Below are 21139 nucleotides of genomic sequence, written 5' to 3'. Positions count from 1 at the left end.
AAAGTTATAGAAACATAACTCCAAAACCAAACATGCATTATGTCTAAAAATGCCTGCAATATTGTATCTGTGTGAGTTTTACTAGAATCAGTTGTTTTTGAAAGGTTTGCAAATACAAAATGTAAGTTTTACTCACTATGACAGTTATTTAAACATAACTCCTAAACAACAAATGCAAAATAGCTAATAATGCTTGGAGAGATGTATCTTTGTTATAGAGAGCCTGCTGACCAACAGCATCTCTGTCTGGACTGGAGCCTGCAGTGCCTCAGACTGGAAGTATCTCCAGAGAGTGGTGAGGACGGCGGAAAAGATCATCAGGACTCCTCTTCCTCCTATCCAGGAGATCGCAAAAAGTGTTGCCTGACCAGGGCTCAGAAAATGTGCAAAGACTCCTCCCACCCCCACCAAGGACAGTTTTCACTGCTGGACTCTAGAAAGAGGTTCCGCAGCCTCCGAAGCAGAACCTCCAGCTTCTGTAACAGCTTCTTCCCTCAGGCCGTAAGACTCTTGAACGCATCATAATCAAATCATCTCCTCAACTCCCCTCAAAATGAATTAACTCGCTGGAATGAAAAAAACAATATAACATACACCCATAAACGTGGGCTCATGTGGAAAAAGTGCAATATATTTATCTGCACAGTAATCTATTTATCTATTTATATAATATATATATATATATATATATATATATATATATATATATATATATATATATATATATATATATATATATATATATATATATATATATATATATATTATTTATATTTATTTATTTTTATATGCACCTTATTGCTTTTTTATCCTGCACTACCATGAGCTTATGTAACGACATTTTGTTGTCTGTGCTGTAAAGTTCAAATTTGAATGACAATAAAAAGAAAGTCTAAGTCTTTACCAGAATAATGATCTTTTGTAAGGTTTGCAAAGACACAAGTTAGTTGTTTTTTTACTCAATATGACAGTATAACTGTCATACTAAATATGAAAGTTGTAAAAACATAACTCCAAAACCAAACAAGCAATCCTTCTAAAAATGCATGTAATATTGAATTTATGTGAGTTTTACCAGAATCAGGTATTTTGGTAAGGTTTACAATTACAAAAATTAGGTTTTACTCATGACAGTATACCTGCCACATTCAATTTGACATTTATTTAAACATAACTCCTAAACCACACATGCACAATAGCTAATAATACCTGGGGAAATGTCTCTTTGTGAGTTTTACTAGAAAACATATATTTTATAAGGTTTTTAAAGACACAAGTTAGTTTTTTTTACTCAATATAACAGTATAGCTGTCATACTATATATGAAAGTTATATAAACATTACTCCAAAACCAAACATGTATTATGTCTAAAAATGCCTGTAATATTGTATCTGTGTGAGTTTTACTAGAATCAGTTGTTTTTGTAAGGTTTTCAAATACCAAAATTAGGTTTAATTTACTTTGACAGTTATTTAAACATAACTCCTAAACAACAAATGCAAAACGGCTAATAATGCTTGGAGAAATGTATCTTTGTTTGTTTTACTAGAATGATTATATTTTTTAAAGTTTGCAAAGACACAAGTTAGTTTTTTTTACTTAATATTACAGTATAACTGTCATACTAAATCCATCCATTTTCTTCCGCTTATCCGAGGTCGGGTTGCGGGGGCAGCAGCCTAAGCAGAGAAGCCCAGACTTCCCTCTCCCAAGCCACTTCGTCCAGCTCTTCTCGGGGGATCCTGAGGCGTTCCCAGGCCAGCCGGCTTACATAGTCTTCCCAATGTGTCCTCTGTCTTCCCCGTGGCCTCCTGCCGGTCGGACTTGCCCTAACGAAAAAAGCAATAAAAATGGATTCAAACACAACTCCTAAACCAAATATGTATAATGTCTAAAATGCCTGTAATATTGAATCAATGTGAGTTTTACTAGAATCAGTTGTTTTTGTAAGGTTTGCAAAAACAAGAATTAGGTTTAACACTTAATGACTGTATGACTGCCACACTCAATATGACAGTTATTTAAACATAACTCTTAAACTACACATGAACATTTTCTAATAATGCATGAAGAAATGTATCTTTGTGAGTTTTACTAGTAACATTTTCTTTTGTAAGGTTTGCAAAGACACAAGTTAGTTTGTTTTACTCACTATGACTTTACGGTCACACTCCATATGACAGTTATTTAAACATAACTTCTAAACCACACATGCAAAATGGCTAATAATGCCTGTTTATCTATTTATCTATTTATATATATTTATATATATATATATATATATATATATATATATATATATATATATATATATATATATATATATATATATATATATATATATATAGTATTTATATATTATTTATATATATTTATTTATCAAAATATGCACCTTATTGCTGCACTACGACATTTCGTTCTTATCTGTGCTGTAAAGTTCAAATTTGAATGACAATAAAAAGAAAGTCGAAGTCTAAGTCGAAGTCTTTACTAGAATAACGATCTTTTGTAAGGTTTGCAAAGACACAAGTTAGTTGTTTTTTTACTCAATGGTAATATACAGTATAACTGTCATACTAAATATGAAAGTTGTATAAACATAACTCCAAAACCAAACATGCAATCCGTCTAAAATTGCATGTAATATTGAATCAATGTGAGTTTTACCAGAATCAGGTATTTTGGTAAGGTTTACAATTACAAAAATTAGGTTTCACTCATAATGACAGTATAACTGCCACATTCAATTTGACATTTATTTAAAAATAACTCCTAAACCACACATGCACAATGGCTAATAATGCCTGGAGAAATGTCTCTTTGTGAGTTTTACTGGAAAAAAAATATTTCGTAATATTTGTACCGACACAAGTTAGTTTTTTTTACTCAATATGACAGTGTTACTGTCATACTAAATATGAAAGTTATATAAACATAACTCCAAAACCAAACATGCATTATCTCTAAAAATGCCTGTAATTTTGTATCCATGTGAGTTTTACTAGAATCAGTTGTTTTTGTAAGGTTTGCAAATACAAAATATGGGTTTTACTCACAGTATACTGTCACACTCAATCTGTCAGTTATTTAAACATAACTCCTAAACTACACATGCAAAATGGCTAATAATGCCTGGAGAAATGTCTCTTTGTGAGTTTTGCAGGAAAAAAATATTTTGTAAGGTTTGTAAAGACACAAGTTAGTTTTTATTACTCAATATGACAGTATTACTGTAATACTAAATATGAAAGTTATACAAACACAACTCCAAAATCAAACATGCATTATGTCTAAAAATGCCTGCAAAATTGTATCCATGTGAGTTTTACTAGAATCAGTTGTTTTTGTAAGGTTTGCAAATACAAAAATTAGGTTTTACTCACTATGACAGTTATTTAAACATAACTCCTAAACAACAAATGCAAAATGGCTAATAATGCTTGGAGACATGTATCTTTGTTAGATTTACTAAAACAATGATATTTTGTATGGTTTGCAAAGACACACGTTTGTTTTTTGTACTCAATATGATAGTATAACTGTTATACTAAATATGAAAGTTCTATAAACATAACCCCAAAACCAAACATGTAAATTGTCTAAAAATGCCTGTAATATTGAATCTTTGTGAGTTTTGCCAGAATCAGGTATTTTGGTAAGGTTTACAATTACAAAAATTAGGTCATAATGACAGTATTACTGCCACATTCAATATGACAGTTATTTAAACATAACTCCTAAACAGGGGCGGATTAAGAAATGTTGGCCCCCTGGGCCTGACATGGTCTTGGCCCCTCAACCCCGCGCGTGCACGCGCACACACACGCACGCACTATGCAAGAAATACTGTATACTGTGAACAGACATGCACACTGTACTGTACAGAAGAGTGCACATACTGCACACACACTATTAGGTATACCACACACACAAGCACAGGTTTCACACAGACACAGGTAGGGGGAGGGGATAAATGGCCTAAAAATACAAATTTTGGAAAATGATTACGCCCACTTCAGTGATGGTGCATTGGGTCATTTGAGAGATATTATGTATTGGAAGTTGGTACCTATCATGAAATAAACCCCCCACCCCACCCAAAAAACTAAATTGGACATGATTTTTGCCCCCTTTTCCTCCCTTCTATCATTAAAAATAAAATAATATCTTAGGAAAACACTTTGGCATAACGGCAGCTGTGCAGCAAATTGAGGCTCAAAGTCTGTATCTATTTTGTGGGAAAGCTTGAGGAGGAGAAGGAGAAAGGTAAAATGATAACACATGCATCGGAGAGCACCACAAAGAAAGGTGTAGGCCAGTTCATGGTACAAGGGCTGCATGCAGGTCAAGATAGCCCATTTCCTCTGCCTGTCTTACCCATTCACCGAGAGACCACTGAGGACATAGAAATGCAAGTGGATATGGGGTTCGAAATACTGGCGTCGGTCAGAGGAGTCAATGTGGAGGATGTTTATAAACTTGTAGATGCACATATGACTGACAGCACAGAGCACAACAAAGGCTTTTCAAAGCTGTTGGCAGAGATGAACAACTTGGAAAAACCAGCAGGGCAGATCTTTTGTGGCACCCACACTACACTGGGCTTCAGCAGTGCCATGAATAAAGTGATGCGGTTGGCGGAGGCCGATATGAAGATGGAGCAAGTGCTACAGAGTTTCATGGTGGATCTGGATGTAGACAGCAAGAATGCTATAGTGGCTGGACAGGCACTGGACATGTCCTGAACTCAGTGTCAGACGTGGCTGCCGAATACTTGGATGAAGTGAAGCAGCTGACAGATCTCATGCTGCCCCATCTGAAGACTGTCCTGGCCAGGCAGAGGATGGACTATGGGATGGATGAGGAGACCTTCCCAATGGACCCTGTCAGTGAACAGGCTAGTAACATTGATGGCACCCCTGTGCACAACATTGGGATGGAGAGACAATGTGGCAAGGTGGACTACAGACTGAAGAAGTTGGGCACACTGAACGCAGTCAATAGGTCAATAATTTTACAGAAGAGCCAGGAGCTTCAGAGGTTTCAAGGCAGCAGCACAAGCAAAAAGAGAGGTTGAACTCAACTGGAGTAAACTCATGAAGGCAAAATTCGAGAGTTGGGCTGACGAGAAACAAGAGATGGCTCAAAGACAGGAGAAGAAGAGACTAGACATGCTGGACACACTGAAATCTTTTGGTGGCCCCTTCACGATAGTGGGGAAGTTGAAAAGTTCCTTGTCGATGAAAGTCTGAACAAGAATGCAAAGCTGCAGAGAATGAAGCTTGAGGTTCAGTTTGCCAGAGAAAGCACCAAGCTTCTGCCTAAAGTCAATCCTATCTTCAGAATCCAGGTGACAGACAGTTCCCAGAAATGGCGAAAGTGCAATTCTCCCAGTCATAATGGATACTTAGAATTTTATGGTGGTGGTAAGTATTCATGAAAACAGGTAGCCTAACATTAGTGAATGGGTGAATTCTGGAAATAACAACCTAAAAATCTTACAGTGCACCTTTAAGCAAGGGGTTTCTTTCGTGCTTTCAATTTCGCAAAATCATCCACGACATCATTGAAGTCCAACTCTCTTGTCAGCTCACTCTCAATTGCCATTAGAGATAACGCATTTAATCTTTTCTGAGTCATTCTTGTGCGCAGCTCATTTTTGACTCTTGACAAAAGAGAGAATGAGCGTTCTCCCTCACAGTTACTGACCGGTAGAGTGAGAAAAATCTGTAGTGCAATGTATGTATTAGGAAACGTAGGCTGTAGTCCAAAATGTATTATTGTTTTGAGCAGTCCTGAAGGGGTCCTCTCCTCATCAGTGTTGTTGAGCTGTATAAAAGATTTGAACTGTATAAGCTCCTGTCCAAGACTTTCATTGAAGTCAGTGAGAATCTTGGCCTTGTGAAGGACTGAAGCATTGGACTCTGTATCCAAAGAGAAAAGGACACTGAACAAATTGTTCAGATGTTTGTAGGCCTCCAGACGGTGATTAAGGCTTGAACTCAGTTGATCAATAGAGGCAATAAATGTCTCTATTTGAAACAGTTGCCTTCCCTCAAGCACAACATCTGGGGATGCTGATTCATCAGCAAACTTTTTACGTTTCTTCGTCCGTTCAGCCCTGTAAGATGGGGTGCCACCCAACATGTTTAAGGCTTTCTGCTCAAAATGATCAAATAGATCTCTTTGGGAGAGAACAAAGGTGCGCAGAGATTCCAGCAATCTAACTGCTGTACCAAGGTCCATGTCTGCTTTTTGAAGTTGCAGACTTGTGGCCTGAAATCTGGACAGAACAGTGTCCCAAAAGCCTGCCATGAAGGCCATCTCAAGTGAATCCAGCTTCCGCACTAGATTGTCAGCTTCAGTTTGTGTGTCTCGTTTCTCTGTGTCATCAGTGGAAATACCCTGTAGTGCTGCTCTTATTTTACTGTAGTTCTGCCACAGTGCTTTGGTAGATTCTGCACGGCAACTCCAACGCGTGTTGGATAAAGCTTTAAGTGTGAGATCTATGTTGGAATTGCCAAATACCCTGTCCCATCGGTGTGTGGATGCAGTTGTGAAGTTGTAAATAGACTGAATCAAGTCAAAATACTTAGAGACTTCATTTCCACATCTGTCAATGCTGTTGACTCCCACCAAATTCAAAGAGTGAGCTGCACATGGAATATAGTGTAGTAATGGGTTGCTTTTCTTTAAGTGAGCCTGCAACCCATTATACCTCCCTGACATGTTGCTGGCATTATCATAAGCCTGCCCCCTGCAATTTGACAGCTCTAACCCTAGATTTTCCAACACAGACATGACACAGTTAGCCAAACTTTCACCTGTATGGCTAGTAATGGGCTCAAAACCCACAAAGCGTTCAACAACACTGCCCTCTTTGCTAACAAAACGGAATATGAATGTCAATTGGTCCACATGAGATAAATCTGGGGTTGAATCCACAATGATAGAGTAGTATTTGCTTGCTTGCAGTTCATCTGCTATAGCCTGTTTGGTTTTTGCACCCATCAATTCAATGAATTCCTCACAAATGGTGGAGGACAGATATGAGGTATTACCTCGACCCATCTGCCCAAACTTTCTGATGTGATCCTTTAGAAAGGGATCAAATTCAGCCAGGACCTCCAGAATACCAAGGTAGTTCCCATTGAGAGGAGACCCTAACGATTCATTTTTACCCCTAAATGCAAGGCCCCTTTCTGCAAGGAATTTAATGACTGCAACAACTCTTTGTAACACCTGCCTCCAATAGCTGCTCTCTGCCTGAAACTGTTTGAACAGGTCTGCATCAACTGTGGCACCTGTGGCGCGGTTCAAGACTGCTTGCATGCAGGTTATGTGCTCAGCACTTCACTCATGTTCACCAAATCTTTCTGAGTGTTTCCAATCACAATAGCCTGTCACAAAAGAATGCGTTTTTGGGGAAAACAGTTTGCATGCAAAGCAGTAAACATTACCAGTAGAGGGAGAGTACATCATCCACTCTCTTTGTACTCGTTGTCCATTGGGCAGGTGTGAAGTAAAATGTTCATTGTTTAGGCATCGGGTTTTGCCTCCTAGCCCACTGTTCCTCACAGAAGCTGGATAATGGCTGTGACGGTTGTGAAATGATTTTGCACCTCTTTGAATAAGAACTTCCTTCATTGACTCAGTGAGGGTATCAGCCCATTTAGCGGGATCACTAGGTAGAGTTATAAATGATAAATGATAAATGGGTTGTACTTGTATAGCGCTTTTCTACCTTCAAGGTACTCAAAGCGCTTTGACACTACTTCCACATTTACCCATTCACACACACATTCACACACTGATGGAGGGAGCTGCCATGCAAGGCGCTAACCAGCACCCATCAGGAGCAAGGGTGAAGTGTCTTGCTCAGGACACAACGGACATGACGAGGTTGGTACTAGGTGGGGATTGAACCAGGGACCCTCGGGTCGCGCACGGCCATTCTCCCACTGCGCCACGCCGTCCCTGACACTGTAGATGGTGTTGAAGAAAGATTCAACTCATTTTCTATGCTGTCCAGAGGTGCAGTGACCTCACATTCATCCGAGCAACTGGCTACTGCTGAGTTGGTTGAATCATTAGCATCCGAAGCATTTGGTTCAGTGCGTACACTTGTAGTGGTCTCAGGATCTTGGGAGCTACATGCTAGCTCAGGTGCATTGCTAACCTTAGCTGAATTTGCAGTAGCATTTATAGAATTGCTTTCAGCAGATGTCTTTGTACTGAAGAAGCTGGAGATATTTGGAACACTCTCAAGTAAAACTGATTCCTTTTTTTTCTTTTCTTGCTGAATTTTTTTTCTAGCTCCTCCACTTAGACGTTTATGATCCATATTTCCCTTCTTTCTGTGCACATTGGCTCTTTGCCTATCACAACAGCTTAACCAACTATGTGTGTGTGTGTGTGTGTGTGTGTGTGTGTGTGTGTGTGTGTGTGTGTGTGTGTGTGTGTGTGTGTGTGAGTGATGCAATTTTCAAAACTAGCAATCTAGCATTAACAGTCAAAAGCAGAAATCAGCTGATTTCTATAAGAACTGATAACAGATTTCCAATCAATGCTAAACTCAGACAGCGAAAGTCACTAGATGACGTTTTGAGTTGCCAGTCATGTATTGCCAAAAGTCTCTAAATCGAATGCCAACGTTGCTTAATCGCCAACACACTGGGACTCACTGAAGGACTGACAGTGAATAAAAAAAGATGATTAAGATAATTGTGTACTTTTCTCTTCTGATATTTTCACTAAGGACCCCAAGCTATCGGCATGCAGCAACAATGTCTGACAGACAGGAGAGCGGAGTGGTCAGTGATGAATGGCAAGGGAACAGACTGATTTGTACTGAGGAGAAAGAGAGAGCCAATTACAGTGAAATAAATTCCAAAAGAGTCAAGTGACTAGCTGAAGGCAGGGACAAATGCCTTGGAGTGACCAACAAGAGTGCAAAGTACCAAATGGCAAAATGTGGGAAGACCAACAGGCAGATCTGCTTTTACCACTTATCTTCACAACCAAAAAGTCGCTAAATGATGTTTTCAGTCGCTAGCCAGGTATGGCCAAAAGACGCGAAATCTAGCGGTAAAGTCGCTCAATCACACTGACAGTGAAACAAATAATTTTTAAAAAGATAGTAATCGTACAATGTCTTGTACTTTTGTCTTCTTTCTTAATATTTCTCAAAGGACACCAAAATGTCGCTATCTGCTGGCAGCTTGCTAGCTATGATGGCAGCAACAATGTACCTTAGAGTGACTGACCAACAAGAGCTCAAAGTACCTAATGGCAAAATGTGGAGAGACAGACACAATAAATTGCATTAAGATGAAGAGAACTGTTGCTATTATTAATTTTAACAACAACCAGAAAGTCGCTAAATGTCACCAGCCATGTATGGCCAAAAGTCGCTTAATTGGCCACACACAGTAACAGAGAAACAAACAAACAAAAAAAAAGATCATAAAGATAATAGTTGTACAACTTTGTGTACTTTTGTCTACTTTCTAAATATTTTCACAAAGGACACCAAAATGTTGCTATCTGCAGGCAGCTTGCTGGCTATGATGGCAGCAACGATGTCTGCCAGACAGGAGAGAGTGGTCAGTGACGATCGAATCGAGAAAATGACAAAATGGGTCGAAGACCAAAAAGTTATTAACTGACAGCAGTGACAAATGTCAGACTGTAAACTTTTTTGAAAGAAAAGGACAAAATGGGAAGATGCTGATAATAACAGCAAAATGGAAAATATAAGAATTTCCAAGTAATGCTCAACTCAAGTGTGTGTGTGTCGTGTGTATGTGCGCGTTAAACTTCTTGTGGAATGATTTCAAATTATCTCTGAGTCTGAACTGAGGGAAAGGAAACCAAATTTTGAGCAGTCACTCACGAGTTCAAAGTACCAAATGAGGAGATTCTAAAAGAACAGACCGGTTTATGAAAGACTCGATGGGGGAGGGGCACAGCTAAGAATACTTGAGTGAGATTCTGTGATCCAAATTCGAGATAGAGCTTTTTGATAATGATAATTTGTCAGAGTAAGGTTGTGTAATCAAAATTTGAGAATGAGCTTTGCCAATCAATCAAGAATATTTGCATTAAGTTCTGTGATCAAAATTCAGAAACAACCTTTAATAATTGATAAAGAATATGTGAGTGAGGTTGTGTGATCCAATTTGAGAATTAGCTTTGATAATAATGATTGAGAGCCTCTGGCCCTCTGTGGATCGTGGCAGCGGGGCCAAGTTGGCCTGGCCCCTTGGGGCCTCTGACCCTCTATGGATCGGGGCCAAGTTGGCATGACCCCTCGGGGCCTCTGGCCCTCTATGGATCGTGGCCGCGGGGCCAAGTTGGCCTGACCCCTTGGGGCCTCAGGCCCTCTGTGGGTCGCGGCCGCGGGGCCAAGTTGACCTGGCCCGTTGGGGCCTCTTACCCTCTATGGATCGTGACCGCGGGGCCAAGTTGACCTGGCCCCTTGGGGCCTCTGGCCTTCTGTGGGTCGCAGCCGCGGGGCCAAGTTGGCCTGGCCCTTTGGGGCCTATGACCCTCTGTGGGTCGTGGCCGCGGGGCCAAGTTGACCTGGCCCCTTGGGGCCTCTGACCGTCTATGGATCATGGCCGCGGGGCCATGTTGGCCTGGCCCCTTGGGGCCTCTGGCCCTCTGTGGGTCGCGGCCGCGGGGCCAAGTTGACCTGGCCCCTTGGGGCCTCTGACCCTCTATGGATCATGGCCGCGGGGCCAAGTTGGCCTGGCCCCTTGGGGCCTAAGATAATTATTTTTGCAAAAGTAGTTTTGCATGCGTCGTGGCCGCGGGGCCAAGTTGGCCTGGCCCCTTGGGGCCTAAGATTATTATTTTTGCAAAAGTAGTTTTGCATGCGTCGTGGCCGCGGGGCCAAGTTGGCCTGGCCCCTTGGGGCCTCTGGCCCCCTGGGCCTGGGCCCGGTAGGCCCGTTCATTAATCCACCTATGCTCCTAAACCACACATGTAAAATGGCTAATAATGCCTGTAGATATGTATCTTTATGAGTTTTACTAGAAAACATATATTTTGTAAGGTGTGCAAAGACACAAGTTAGTTTTTTTTACTTAATATGACAGTATAACTGTCATACTAAATCCATCCATTTTCTTCCGCTTATCCGAGGTCGGGTTGCAGGGGCAGCAGCCTAAGCAGAGAAGCCCGGACTTCGCTCTCCCCAACCACTTCGTCCAGCTCTTCTCGGGGGATCCCGAGGCGTTCCCAGCCCAGCCGGGAGACATAGTCTTCCCAATGTGTCCTGGGTCTTCCCCGCGGCTTCCTGCCCGTCGGACTTGCCCTAATGAAAAAAGCAATAAAAATGTATTCAAACACAACTCTAAACCAAACATGTAAAATGTCTAAAAATGCCTGTAATATTGAATCTATGTGAGTTTTACCAGAATCAGGTATTGTGGTAAGCTTAACATTTACAAAAATTAGGTTTTACTCATAATAACAGTATAACTGCCACATTCGATTTGACATTTATTTAAACATAACTCCTAAACCACATGTGCACAATGGCTAATAATGCCTGGAGAAATGTCTCTTTGTGAGTTTTACTGGAAAAAAATATTGTTTAAGGTTTGTACAGAGTACAAGTTAGTTTTTTTTTATTCAATATGACAGTATTACTGTCATACTAAATATGAAAGTTATATAAACATTACTCCAAAACCAAACATGCATTATGTCTAAAATGCCTGTGATATTGTATCCATGTGAGTTTTAGTAGAATCATTTGTTTTCATAAGGTTTGCAATTACAAAATATGGGTTTTACTCACTATGACAGTATACTGTCACACTCAATCTGACGGTTATTTAAACATATGTCCTAAACCACACATGCAAAATGGCTAATAATGCCTTGAGTTATGTATCTTTGTGAGTTTTACTAGAAAAAATATATTTTGTAATGTTTGCAAAGACACAAGTTAGTTTTTTACTTAATATGACAGTATAACTGTCATACTAAATCCATCCATTTTCTTCCTGCTTATCCGAGGTCAGGTTGCGGGGGCAGCAGCCTAAGCAGAGAAGCCCAGACTTTCTTCTCCCCAGCCACTTCGTCCAGCTCTTCTCGGGGGATCCCAGGCGTTTTCAGGCCAGCCAGGAGACATAAATAGATAGATAGATAAGATAGTACTTAATTGATTCCTTCAGGAGAGTTCCCTCAGGAAAATTTAAATTCCAGCAGTAGTGTACAAAATTTTAAAAAGTGAAAAGTAAATAATGGGGCTATAAATTGAAACAAAATAGAAACATATTACAATAGAATAAAAATAAAAAGGAACAATGAGAATAAAAATATAACAGTAAAATAAGAATATAACAAGAGAAACTAGGCAGTAGTGACCATGTTTTGAAAAAATATTGCACTCTTATTGATTTGCATCCCCTGTCATCCTAGTAGCCCCCTCCCCCCAGAGAAGAGTTGTACAGTCTAATGGCGTGTGGGACAAAGGACAGCCGCCTCAGGAAGTACAGCTCTGTCCTTTCCTGTACAAGTGGTCTGTGTTAACAGTCCAGTCCAGCTTATTGTCCACCCACACCCCAAGGTACTTGAATGATAGTCTTCCCAATGTGTCCTGGGTCTTCCCCCTGGTCTCCTGCCGGTCGGCCTTGCCCTAATGAAAATAGCAATAAAAAATGTATTCAAACACAACTCCTAAACCAAAAATGTAAAATGTCTAAAAATGCCTGTAAAATTGAATCTATGTTTTACTAGAATCAGTTGTTTTTATAAGGTTTGCAAATACAAAATTAGGTTTTACACATAATGACAGTATAACTGCCACACTCAATATGACAGTTATTTAAACATAACTCCTAAACTACACATGAAAAATGTATAATAATGCGTGAAGAAATGTATCTTTGTGATTTTTATTAGAAACGTTTTCTTTTGTGAGGTTTGCAAAGACACAAGTTAGTTTTTTTTACTCAATATGACAGTGTAACTGCCACACTCACTATGACAGTTATTTAAACATAACTCCTAAACTCATACTTGCCAACAATGAGACCTCCGATTTCAGGAGGTGGGGGTGGGGAAGGCGTGGTCGGGGGTGGGGTGGGGGCGTGGTTGGGGGTGTGGTTAAGAGGGGAGGAGTATATTTAGAGCTAAAATTCACCAAGTCAAGTATTTCATATATATATATATATATATATATATATATATATATATATATATATATATATACCATCCATCCATCCATCCATCTTCTTCCGCTTATCCGAGGTCGGGTCGCGGGGGCAGCAGCCTAAGCAGGGAAGCCCAGACTTCCCTCTCCCCAGCCACTTCGTCCAGCTCCTCCCGGGGGATCCCGAGGTGTTCCCAGGCCAGCCGGGAGACATAGTCTTCCCAACGTGTCCTGGGTCTTCCTCGTGGCCTCCTACAGGTCGGACGTGCCCTAAACACCTCCTTAGGGAGGCGCTCGGGTGGCATCCTGACCAGATGCCCGAACCACCTCATCTGGCTCCTCTCGATGTGGAGGAGCAGCGGCTTTACTTTGAGCTCCCCCCGGATGACAGAGCTTCTCACCCTATCTCTAAGGGAGAGCCCCGCCACCCGGCGGAGGAAACTCATTTCGGCCGCTTGTACCCGTGATCTTGTCCTTTCGGTCATAACCCAAAGCTCATGACCATAGGTGAGGATGGGAACGTAGATCGACCGGTAAATTGAGAGCTTTGCCTTCCGGCTCAGCTCCTTCTTCACCACAACAGATCGATACAGCGTCCGCATTACTGAAGACGCCGCACCGATCCGCCTGTCGATCTCACGATCCACTCTTCCCTCACTCGTGAACAAGACTCCGAGGTACTTGAACTCCTCCACTTGGGGCAAGATCTCCTCCCCAACCCGGAGATGGCACTCCACCCTTTTCCGGGCGAGAACCATGGACCTTGGAGGTGCTGATTCACATCCCAGTCACTTCACACTCGTCTGCGAACCGATCCAGTGAGGGCTGAAGATCTTGGCCAGATGAAGCCATCAGGACCACATCATCTGCAAATAGCATAGACTTAATCCTGCAGACACCAAACCGGATCCCCTCAACGCCCTGACTGCGCCTAGAAATTCTGTCCATAAAGGTTATGAACAGAATCGGTGACAAAGGGCAGCCTTGGCGGAGTCCAACCCTCACTGGAAACGGGTCCGACTTACTGCCGGCAATGCGGACCAAGCTCTGATTCTTGCAAAGGGAGCGAACCGCCACAATAAGACAGTCGTTACCCAATACTCTCTGAGCACTCCCCACAGGACTTCCCGGGGTAAATGGTCGAATGCCTTCTCCAAGTTCATAAAGCACATGTAGACTGGTTGGGCAAACTCCCATGCACCCTCAAGGACCCTGCCGAGAGTATAAAGCTGGTCCGCAGTTCCACGACCAGGACGTAAACCACACTGTTCCTCCTAAATCTGAGGTTTGACTATCCGGCGTAGCCTCTTCTCCAGTACACATGAATAGACCTTACCGGGAAGACTGAGGAGTGTGATCTCACGATAGTTGAAACACACCCTCTGGTTCCCCTTCTTAAAGAGAGGAACCACCACCCCGGTCTCCCAATCCAAAAGTACCGCCCCCGATGTCCACGCGATGTTGCAGAGTCTTGTCAACCAAGACAGCCCCACAGCATCCAGAGCCTTAAGGAACTCCGGACGGATCTCATCCAACCCCAGGGCGTTGCCATTGAGGAGCTTTTTGACCTCAGCCCCAGAAATAGGAGAGCCCACCACAGATTCCCCAGGCACTGCTTCCTCATAGGAAGACATGTTGGTGGGAATAAGGAGGTCTTCGAAGTATTCCCTCCACCGATCAATAACAGCTGCAGTAGAGGTCAGCAGCGCACCATCCTCACCATACACGGTGTTACAGTGCACTGCTCCCCCCCCTTGAGCCGGCGGATGGTGGTCCAGAATCGCTTCGAAGCCGTCTGGAAGTCGTTTTCCACGGCTTCTCCAAACTCCTCCCATGTCCGAGTTTTTGCCTCTGCGACCGCTGAAGCCGCACTTCGCTTGGCCTGTCGGCTGCCTCTGGAGTCCCATGAGCCAAAAGGACCCGATAGGCTCTTTCTTCAGCTTGACGGCATCCCTCACTGCTGGTGTCCACCAGCGGGTTCTAGGATTACCGCCACGACAGGCACCAAACTCCTTGCGGCCACAGCTCCAATCAGCCGGCTCGACAAGAGAGGCACGGAACATGGTCCACTCAGACTCAATGTCCAGCGCCTCCCTCGTGACATGTTCAAAGTTCTTCCGGAGGCGTTCCCAGCAAACCCTGACAATGCGTTTGGGCCTGCCAGGTCTGTCAGGCATCCTCCCCCACCATCGCAGCCAACTCACCACCATGTGGTGATCGGTAGAGTGTCCAAAACATGAGACCGCAAATCCGATGACACAACTACAAAATCGATCATGGAACTGCGGCCTAGGGTGTCCTGGTGCCAAGTGCACATATGGACACCCTTATGTTTGAACTTGGTGTTTGTTATTGACAATCTGTGACGAGCACAAAAGTCTAATAACAAAACACCACTCGGGTTCAGATCCGGGCGGCCATTCTTCCCAATCATGCCTCTCCAGGTTTCACTGTTGTTGCCAAGATGAGCGTTGAAGGCCCCCAGTAGAACGAGGGAATCACCCGGTGGAGCACTTTCCAGTACTCCCTCGAGTGAATCCAAAAAGGGTGGGTACTCTGAGCTGCAGTCAGGACCCGTCCCCCCACCCGAAGGCGGAGGAAAGCTACCCACTGGCCACTGCGTTGAACTCCAACGTGCAGGCTTTGAGCCGGGGGGCAACAAGAATTGCCACCCAAGCCCGCCGCCTCTCAACGCAAGCATTATAACTCCAAAACAACAAATGCTAATAATGCTTGGAAAAATGTATCTTTGTTAGTTTTACTAGAATAATAATCTTTTGTAAGGTTTGCAGACACAAGTTTTTTTTTTTTACTCAATATGACAGTATAACTGTCATACTAAATATGAAAGTTGTATAAACATATCTCCAAAACCAAACATGCAATCCATCTAAAGATGCCTGTAATATTGAATCTATGAAAAATAGTTTTTTTACTCAATATGACAGTATAACTGTCATACTAAATCCATCCATTTTCTTCCGCTTATCCGAGGTTGGGTTGCGGGGGCAGCAGCCTAAGCAGAGAAGCCCAGACTTCCCTCTCCCCAGCCACTTTGTCCAGCTCTTCTCGGGGGATCCCGAGGCGTTCCCAGGCCAGCCTGAGACATAGTCTTCCCAATGTGTCCTGGGTCTTCCCCGTGGCCTCCTGCCGATCGGACTTGCCCTAACGAAAAAAGCAATAAAAATGTATTCAAACATGTGAAATGTCTAAAAATGCCTGAAATATTGAATCTATGTGAGTTTTACTAGAATCAGTTGTTTTTGTTAGGTTTGCAAATACAAAATGTTTTTGTTTTACTGGAAAAACATAGTTTGTAATGTTTGTAAAGACACAAGTTAGTTTTACTCAAGATGACAGTATAACTCTCATAATACATATGAAAGTTATATAAACATAATTCCAAAACCAAACATGCATTATGTCTAAAAATACCTGTAAAATTGCATCCATGTGAGTTTTACTAGAATCATTTTTTTTTGTCGTTACTAAATCCATCCATTTTCTTCCGCTTAACCGAGGTCGGGTTGCGGGGGCAGCAGCCTAAACAGAGAAGCCAAGACTTTCCTCTCCCCAGCCACTTCTTCCAGCTCTTCTCGGGGGATCCTGAGGCGTTCCCAGGCCAGCCGGGAGACATAATCTTCCCAATGTGTCCTGGGTCTTCCCCGTGGCCTCCTGCCGGTCGGACGTACCCTAAACACCTCCCTCGGGAGGCGTTAGGGTGGCATCCTGAGCAGATGCCCGAACCACCTCACCTGGCTCCTCTCAATGTGGAGGAGCAGCGCTTTACTCTGAGTTCCTCCCGGGTGACAGAGCTTCTTATCCTATCTCTAAGGGAGAGACCCGCCACCCGGCGGAGGAAACTCAATTTGGCCGCTTGTACCCGTGATCTTGTCTTTTCGGTCATAACCATGACCATGGGTGCAGGATGGGAATGTAGGTCGACCGGTAAATTTAGAGCTTTTAATTCTGGCTCAGCTCCTTCTTCACCACAATGGATCGATATAGCGTCCTCATTACTGAAGACGCCGCACCGATCCGCCTGTGGATCTCATGATCCACTCTTCCCTCACTTGTGAACAAGACTCCTAGGTACTTGAACTCCTCGACTTGGGGCCATCTATGTATGTGCCATCGCCTCCTCAACCTGGAAATGGCACCCCACCCTTTACCGGGCGAGAACCATGGACTCGGACTTGGAGGTGCTGATTCTCATCCCAGTCGCTTCATACTCAAACCAATGAGAGCTGGAGATCCTGGCCAGTTGAAGCCATCAGGACCACATCATCTGCAAAAAGCAGAGACCTAATCCTGCAACCACTAAACCGGATCCCCTCAACGCCATGACTGCGCCTAGAAATTCTGTCCATAAAAGTTAACAACAGAATCGGTGACAAAGGGCAGCCTTGGGCTGCCAAGGCTGCCCTTTGTGTGGTTTAGTCCAACCCTCACTGGAAAGAGGTCCGACTTACTGCCGGCAATGCGGACCAAGCTCTGACACTGCTCATACAGTGAGCGACCCGCCACAATCAGACAGTCCGATACCCCATACTCTTGTCTTTGAGCCGGGGGGACAACAAGAATTGCCACCCCAGCCTCTCATTGCTTGCAACGCCATAGTGGAAGAGAGTCCAGCCCCTCTCGAGAGAACAGGTTCCTGTTCGTCGAAGTGAGTCCAACTATATCTAGCCGGAACTTCTCCACCTCGCACACCAGCTCAGGCTCCTTCCCTCCCAGCGAGGTGACATTTCACGTCAGAAGAGCTAGCTTATGTAGCCGATGATCGGACCGCCAAGTGCCCTGCCTTCGGCTGCCGCTCAGCTCACACTGCACCCGACCTCTATAACCCAGCCCATGAGTGGTGAGCCCATTGGGGGAGGGAACCACGTTGCTTCATTGAGCTGAGCCAGCCAAAAGGCGCTCGCCATCGTGCCCCACCTCTGGGCCTGGCTCCACAGGGGAGCCACGGTGACCCGCGTCCGGGCGAGGAAAAATATAGGACCTCGATTTGTACTTTTCATAAAGGTCTTTGAGCTGCTCTTTGTCTGATCCCTCACCTAGGATCTATTTGTCTTGGGAGAGCCTACGAGGGGGCATAGAAGCCCACAGACAGCATAGCTCCTAGGATCAGGGGGACACGCAAACTCCTCTACCACGATAAGGTGGCGGCTCAGAAAGGAGGTTATATAAACATAACTCCAAAACCAAACATGCATTATGTCTAAAAATGCCTAAAATATTGTATCTGTGTGACTTTTACTAGAATCGGTTATTTTGTAAGGTTTGTAAATACAAACATTTGGTTTTACTCACTATGGTAAATGGGTTATACTTGCATAGCGCTTTTCTACCTTCAAGGTACACAAAGCGCTTTGACACTATTTTTACATTCATCCATTCACACACACATTCACACACTGATGGCGGGAGCTGGCATGCAAGGCCCTAACCACAACCCATCAGGAGCAAGGGTAAAGTGTCTCCCTCAAGGACACAACGGACGTGACGAGGTTGGTAGAAGGTGGGGATCGAACCAAGAACCCTCAAGTTGCTGGAACGGCCACTCTCCCAACTGCGCCACGCCTTCCCCATGTATACTGTCTCTGTCTCTGTATCTAGCAGTTATTTAAACATAACTCCGAAACCACACATGCAAAATGGCTAATAAGAGAAATGTATCTTTGTGAGTTTTACTGGAAAAAAATATTTTGTAAGGTTTGCAAAGACACGTCTTTTTTTTTTACTTAATATGACAGTATAACTGTCATACTAAATAGGAAAAGTTATAAACCTAACTCCAAAAACCAAACCTGCATTATGTCTAAAAATGCCTGTAATATTGTATCTTTGTGAATTTTACTAGAATCAGGGGGTTTATAAGGTTTAAAAATACAAAAATTAAGTTTTACTCATAATGACAGTTATTTAAAAACTCCTAATCCACACAAGCAAAATGGCTATTGATGCCTGAAATAATGCATCCTTGGGAGTTTTACTCAAAACATATGCTTTTTTAAATCTTGCAAACACAAAAAGAGTTTTTTACTCAATATGACAGTAATGTTCTTAAAATCCTGAGATAATACGAAAAAAGCAAAAAAAATGTATGACACAACTCAATATGACAGTTATTTAATCATAACTCCTAAACTGCACATGCAAAATGGCTAATAATGCTTGAAATTATGCATCCTTGGGAGTTTTCCTCGAAACATATGCCTTTTTAAGGCTTGCAAACACAAAAAGTATTTTTTTACTCAATATGACAGTAATGTTCTTGAAATCCTGAGATAATGCGAAAAAAGCAATAAAAATGTATTCAATCATAATTTCTAAACTAAACATGCACAATGTGTAAAAATGCCTGTAATATTTAATCCATGTGAGTTTTACTAGAATCAGTTGTTTTAGTAAGGTTTGCAAATACAAAAATTAGGTTTTACTCTGTCAAACTCAAACTCAATATGACAGTTATTTAATCATACACATGCAAAATGGCTAATAATGCTTGAAATAATGCATCCTTGGGAGTTTTCCTCGAAACCTATGCTTTTTTAAGGCTTGCAAACACAAAAAGTGTTTTTTACTCAATATGACGGTAATCTTCTTAAAATCCTGAGATAATGCGAAAAAAGCAATAAAAATGTATTCCATCATAATTTCTAAACTAAACATGCAAAATGTGTAAAAATGCCTGTATTATTGAATCCATGTGAGTTTTACTAGAATCAGTTGTTTTTGTAAGGTTTGCAAATAAAATAAATAGTTTTTTTTCACCATGACAATGTACACTCAATATGACAGTAAATTAAACATAACTCCTAAACTACACATAAAAATTAGCTAATATTGCCTTAAAAAATGCATTTTTGTGAGTTTTACTCAAAACATATGCTTTTTTAAGGCTTGCAAACAAAAAAAGTAGTTTTTTACAAAATATGACAGTAATGTTCTTAAAATCCTGAGATAATGCGAAAAAAGCAATAAAAATGTATTTCAACATAATTCCTAAACCAACAATGCAAAATGTCTAAAAATGCCTGTAATATTAAATCCATGTGAGTTTTACTAGAATCAGTGGTTTTTGTAAGGTTTGCAAATACAAAAATTAAGTTTTACTCACTATGACAGTATACTGTCAATATAACAGTAAATTAAACATGACTCCTAAACTACACATAAAAATGAGCTAATATTGCCTGAAATAATGCATTCTTGTGAGTTTTACTCGAAACATATGCTTTTTTAAGGCTTGCAAACACAAAAAGTAGTTTGTTCTTAAATCCCTGAGATAATGCGAAAAAAGCAATCAAAATGTATTCCAACATAATTCCTAAACCAACAATGCAAAATGTCTAAAAATGCCTGTAATATTAAATCTATGTGAGTTTTAGTAGAATCAGTTGTTTTTGTAAGGTTTGCAAATAAAAAAATTAGGTTTTACTCACTATGACAGTATACTTTCACACTCAATATGACAGTTATTTAAAAATAACTCCTAACTACACATGCAAAATGGCTAATGATGCCTCAAATAATGCATTCTACGGAGTTTTACTCCAAACACATGCTTTTTTAAATCTTGCAAACACAAAAAGTAGTTTTTTACTCAATAAGACAGTTATATTCCTAAAATCCTGAGATAATGCAAAAAAAGCAATAAAAATGTATTCAATCATATTTCCTAAATCAAACATGCAATATGTGTAAAAATGCCTGTAATATTGAATCATGTGAGTTTTACTAGAAACAGCTGTGTTTGAAATTTTTGCAAATACAAAAATTAGTTTTTTTTCACCATGACAATGTACACTCAATATGACAGTAAATTAAACATTACTCCTAAACTACACATACAAATGAGCTAATATTGCCTGAAATAATGCATTCTTGTGAGTTTTACTCGAAACATATGCTTTTTTAAGGCTTGCAAACACAAAAAGTAGTTTTTTACTCAATATGACAGTAAT

This window comes from Nerophis lumbriciformis, linkage group LG02 (assembly GCF_033978685.3).
Source record: "Nerophis lumbriciformis linkage group LG02, RoL_Nlum_v2.1, whole genome shotgun sequence".
NCBI classification, from domain to species: Eukaryota; Metazoa; Chordata; class Actinopteri; order Syngnathiformes; family Syngnathidae; genus Nerophis; species Nerophis lumbriciformis.
This window is presented reverse-complemented; position numbering follows the sequence as displayed.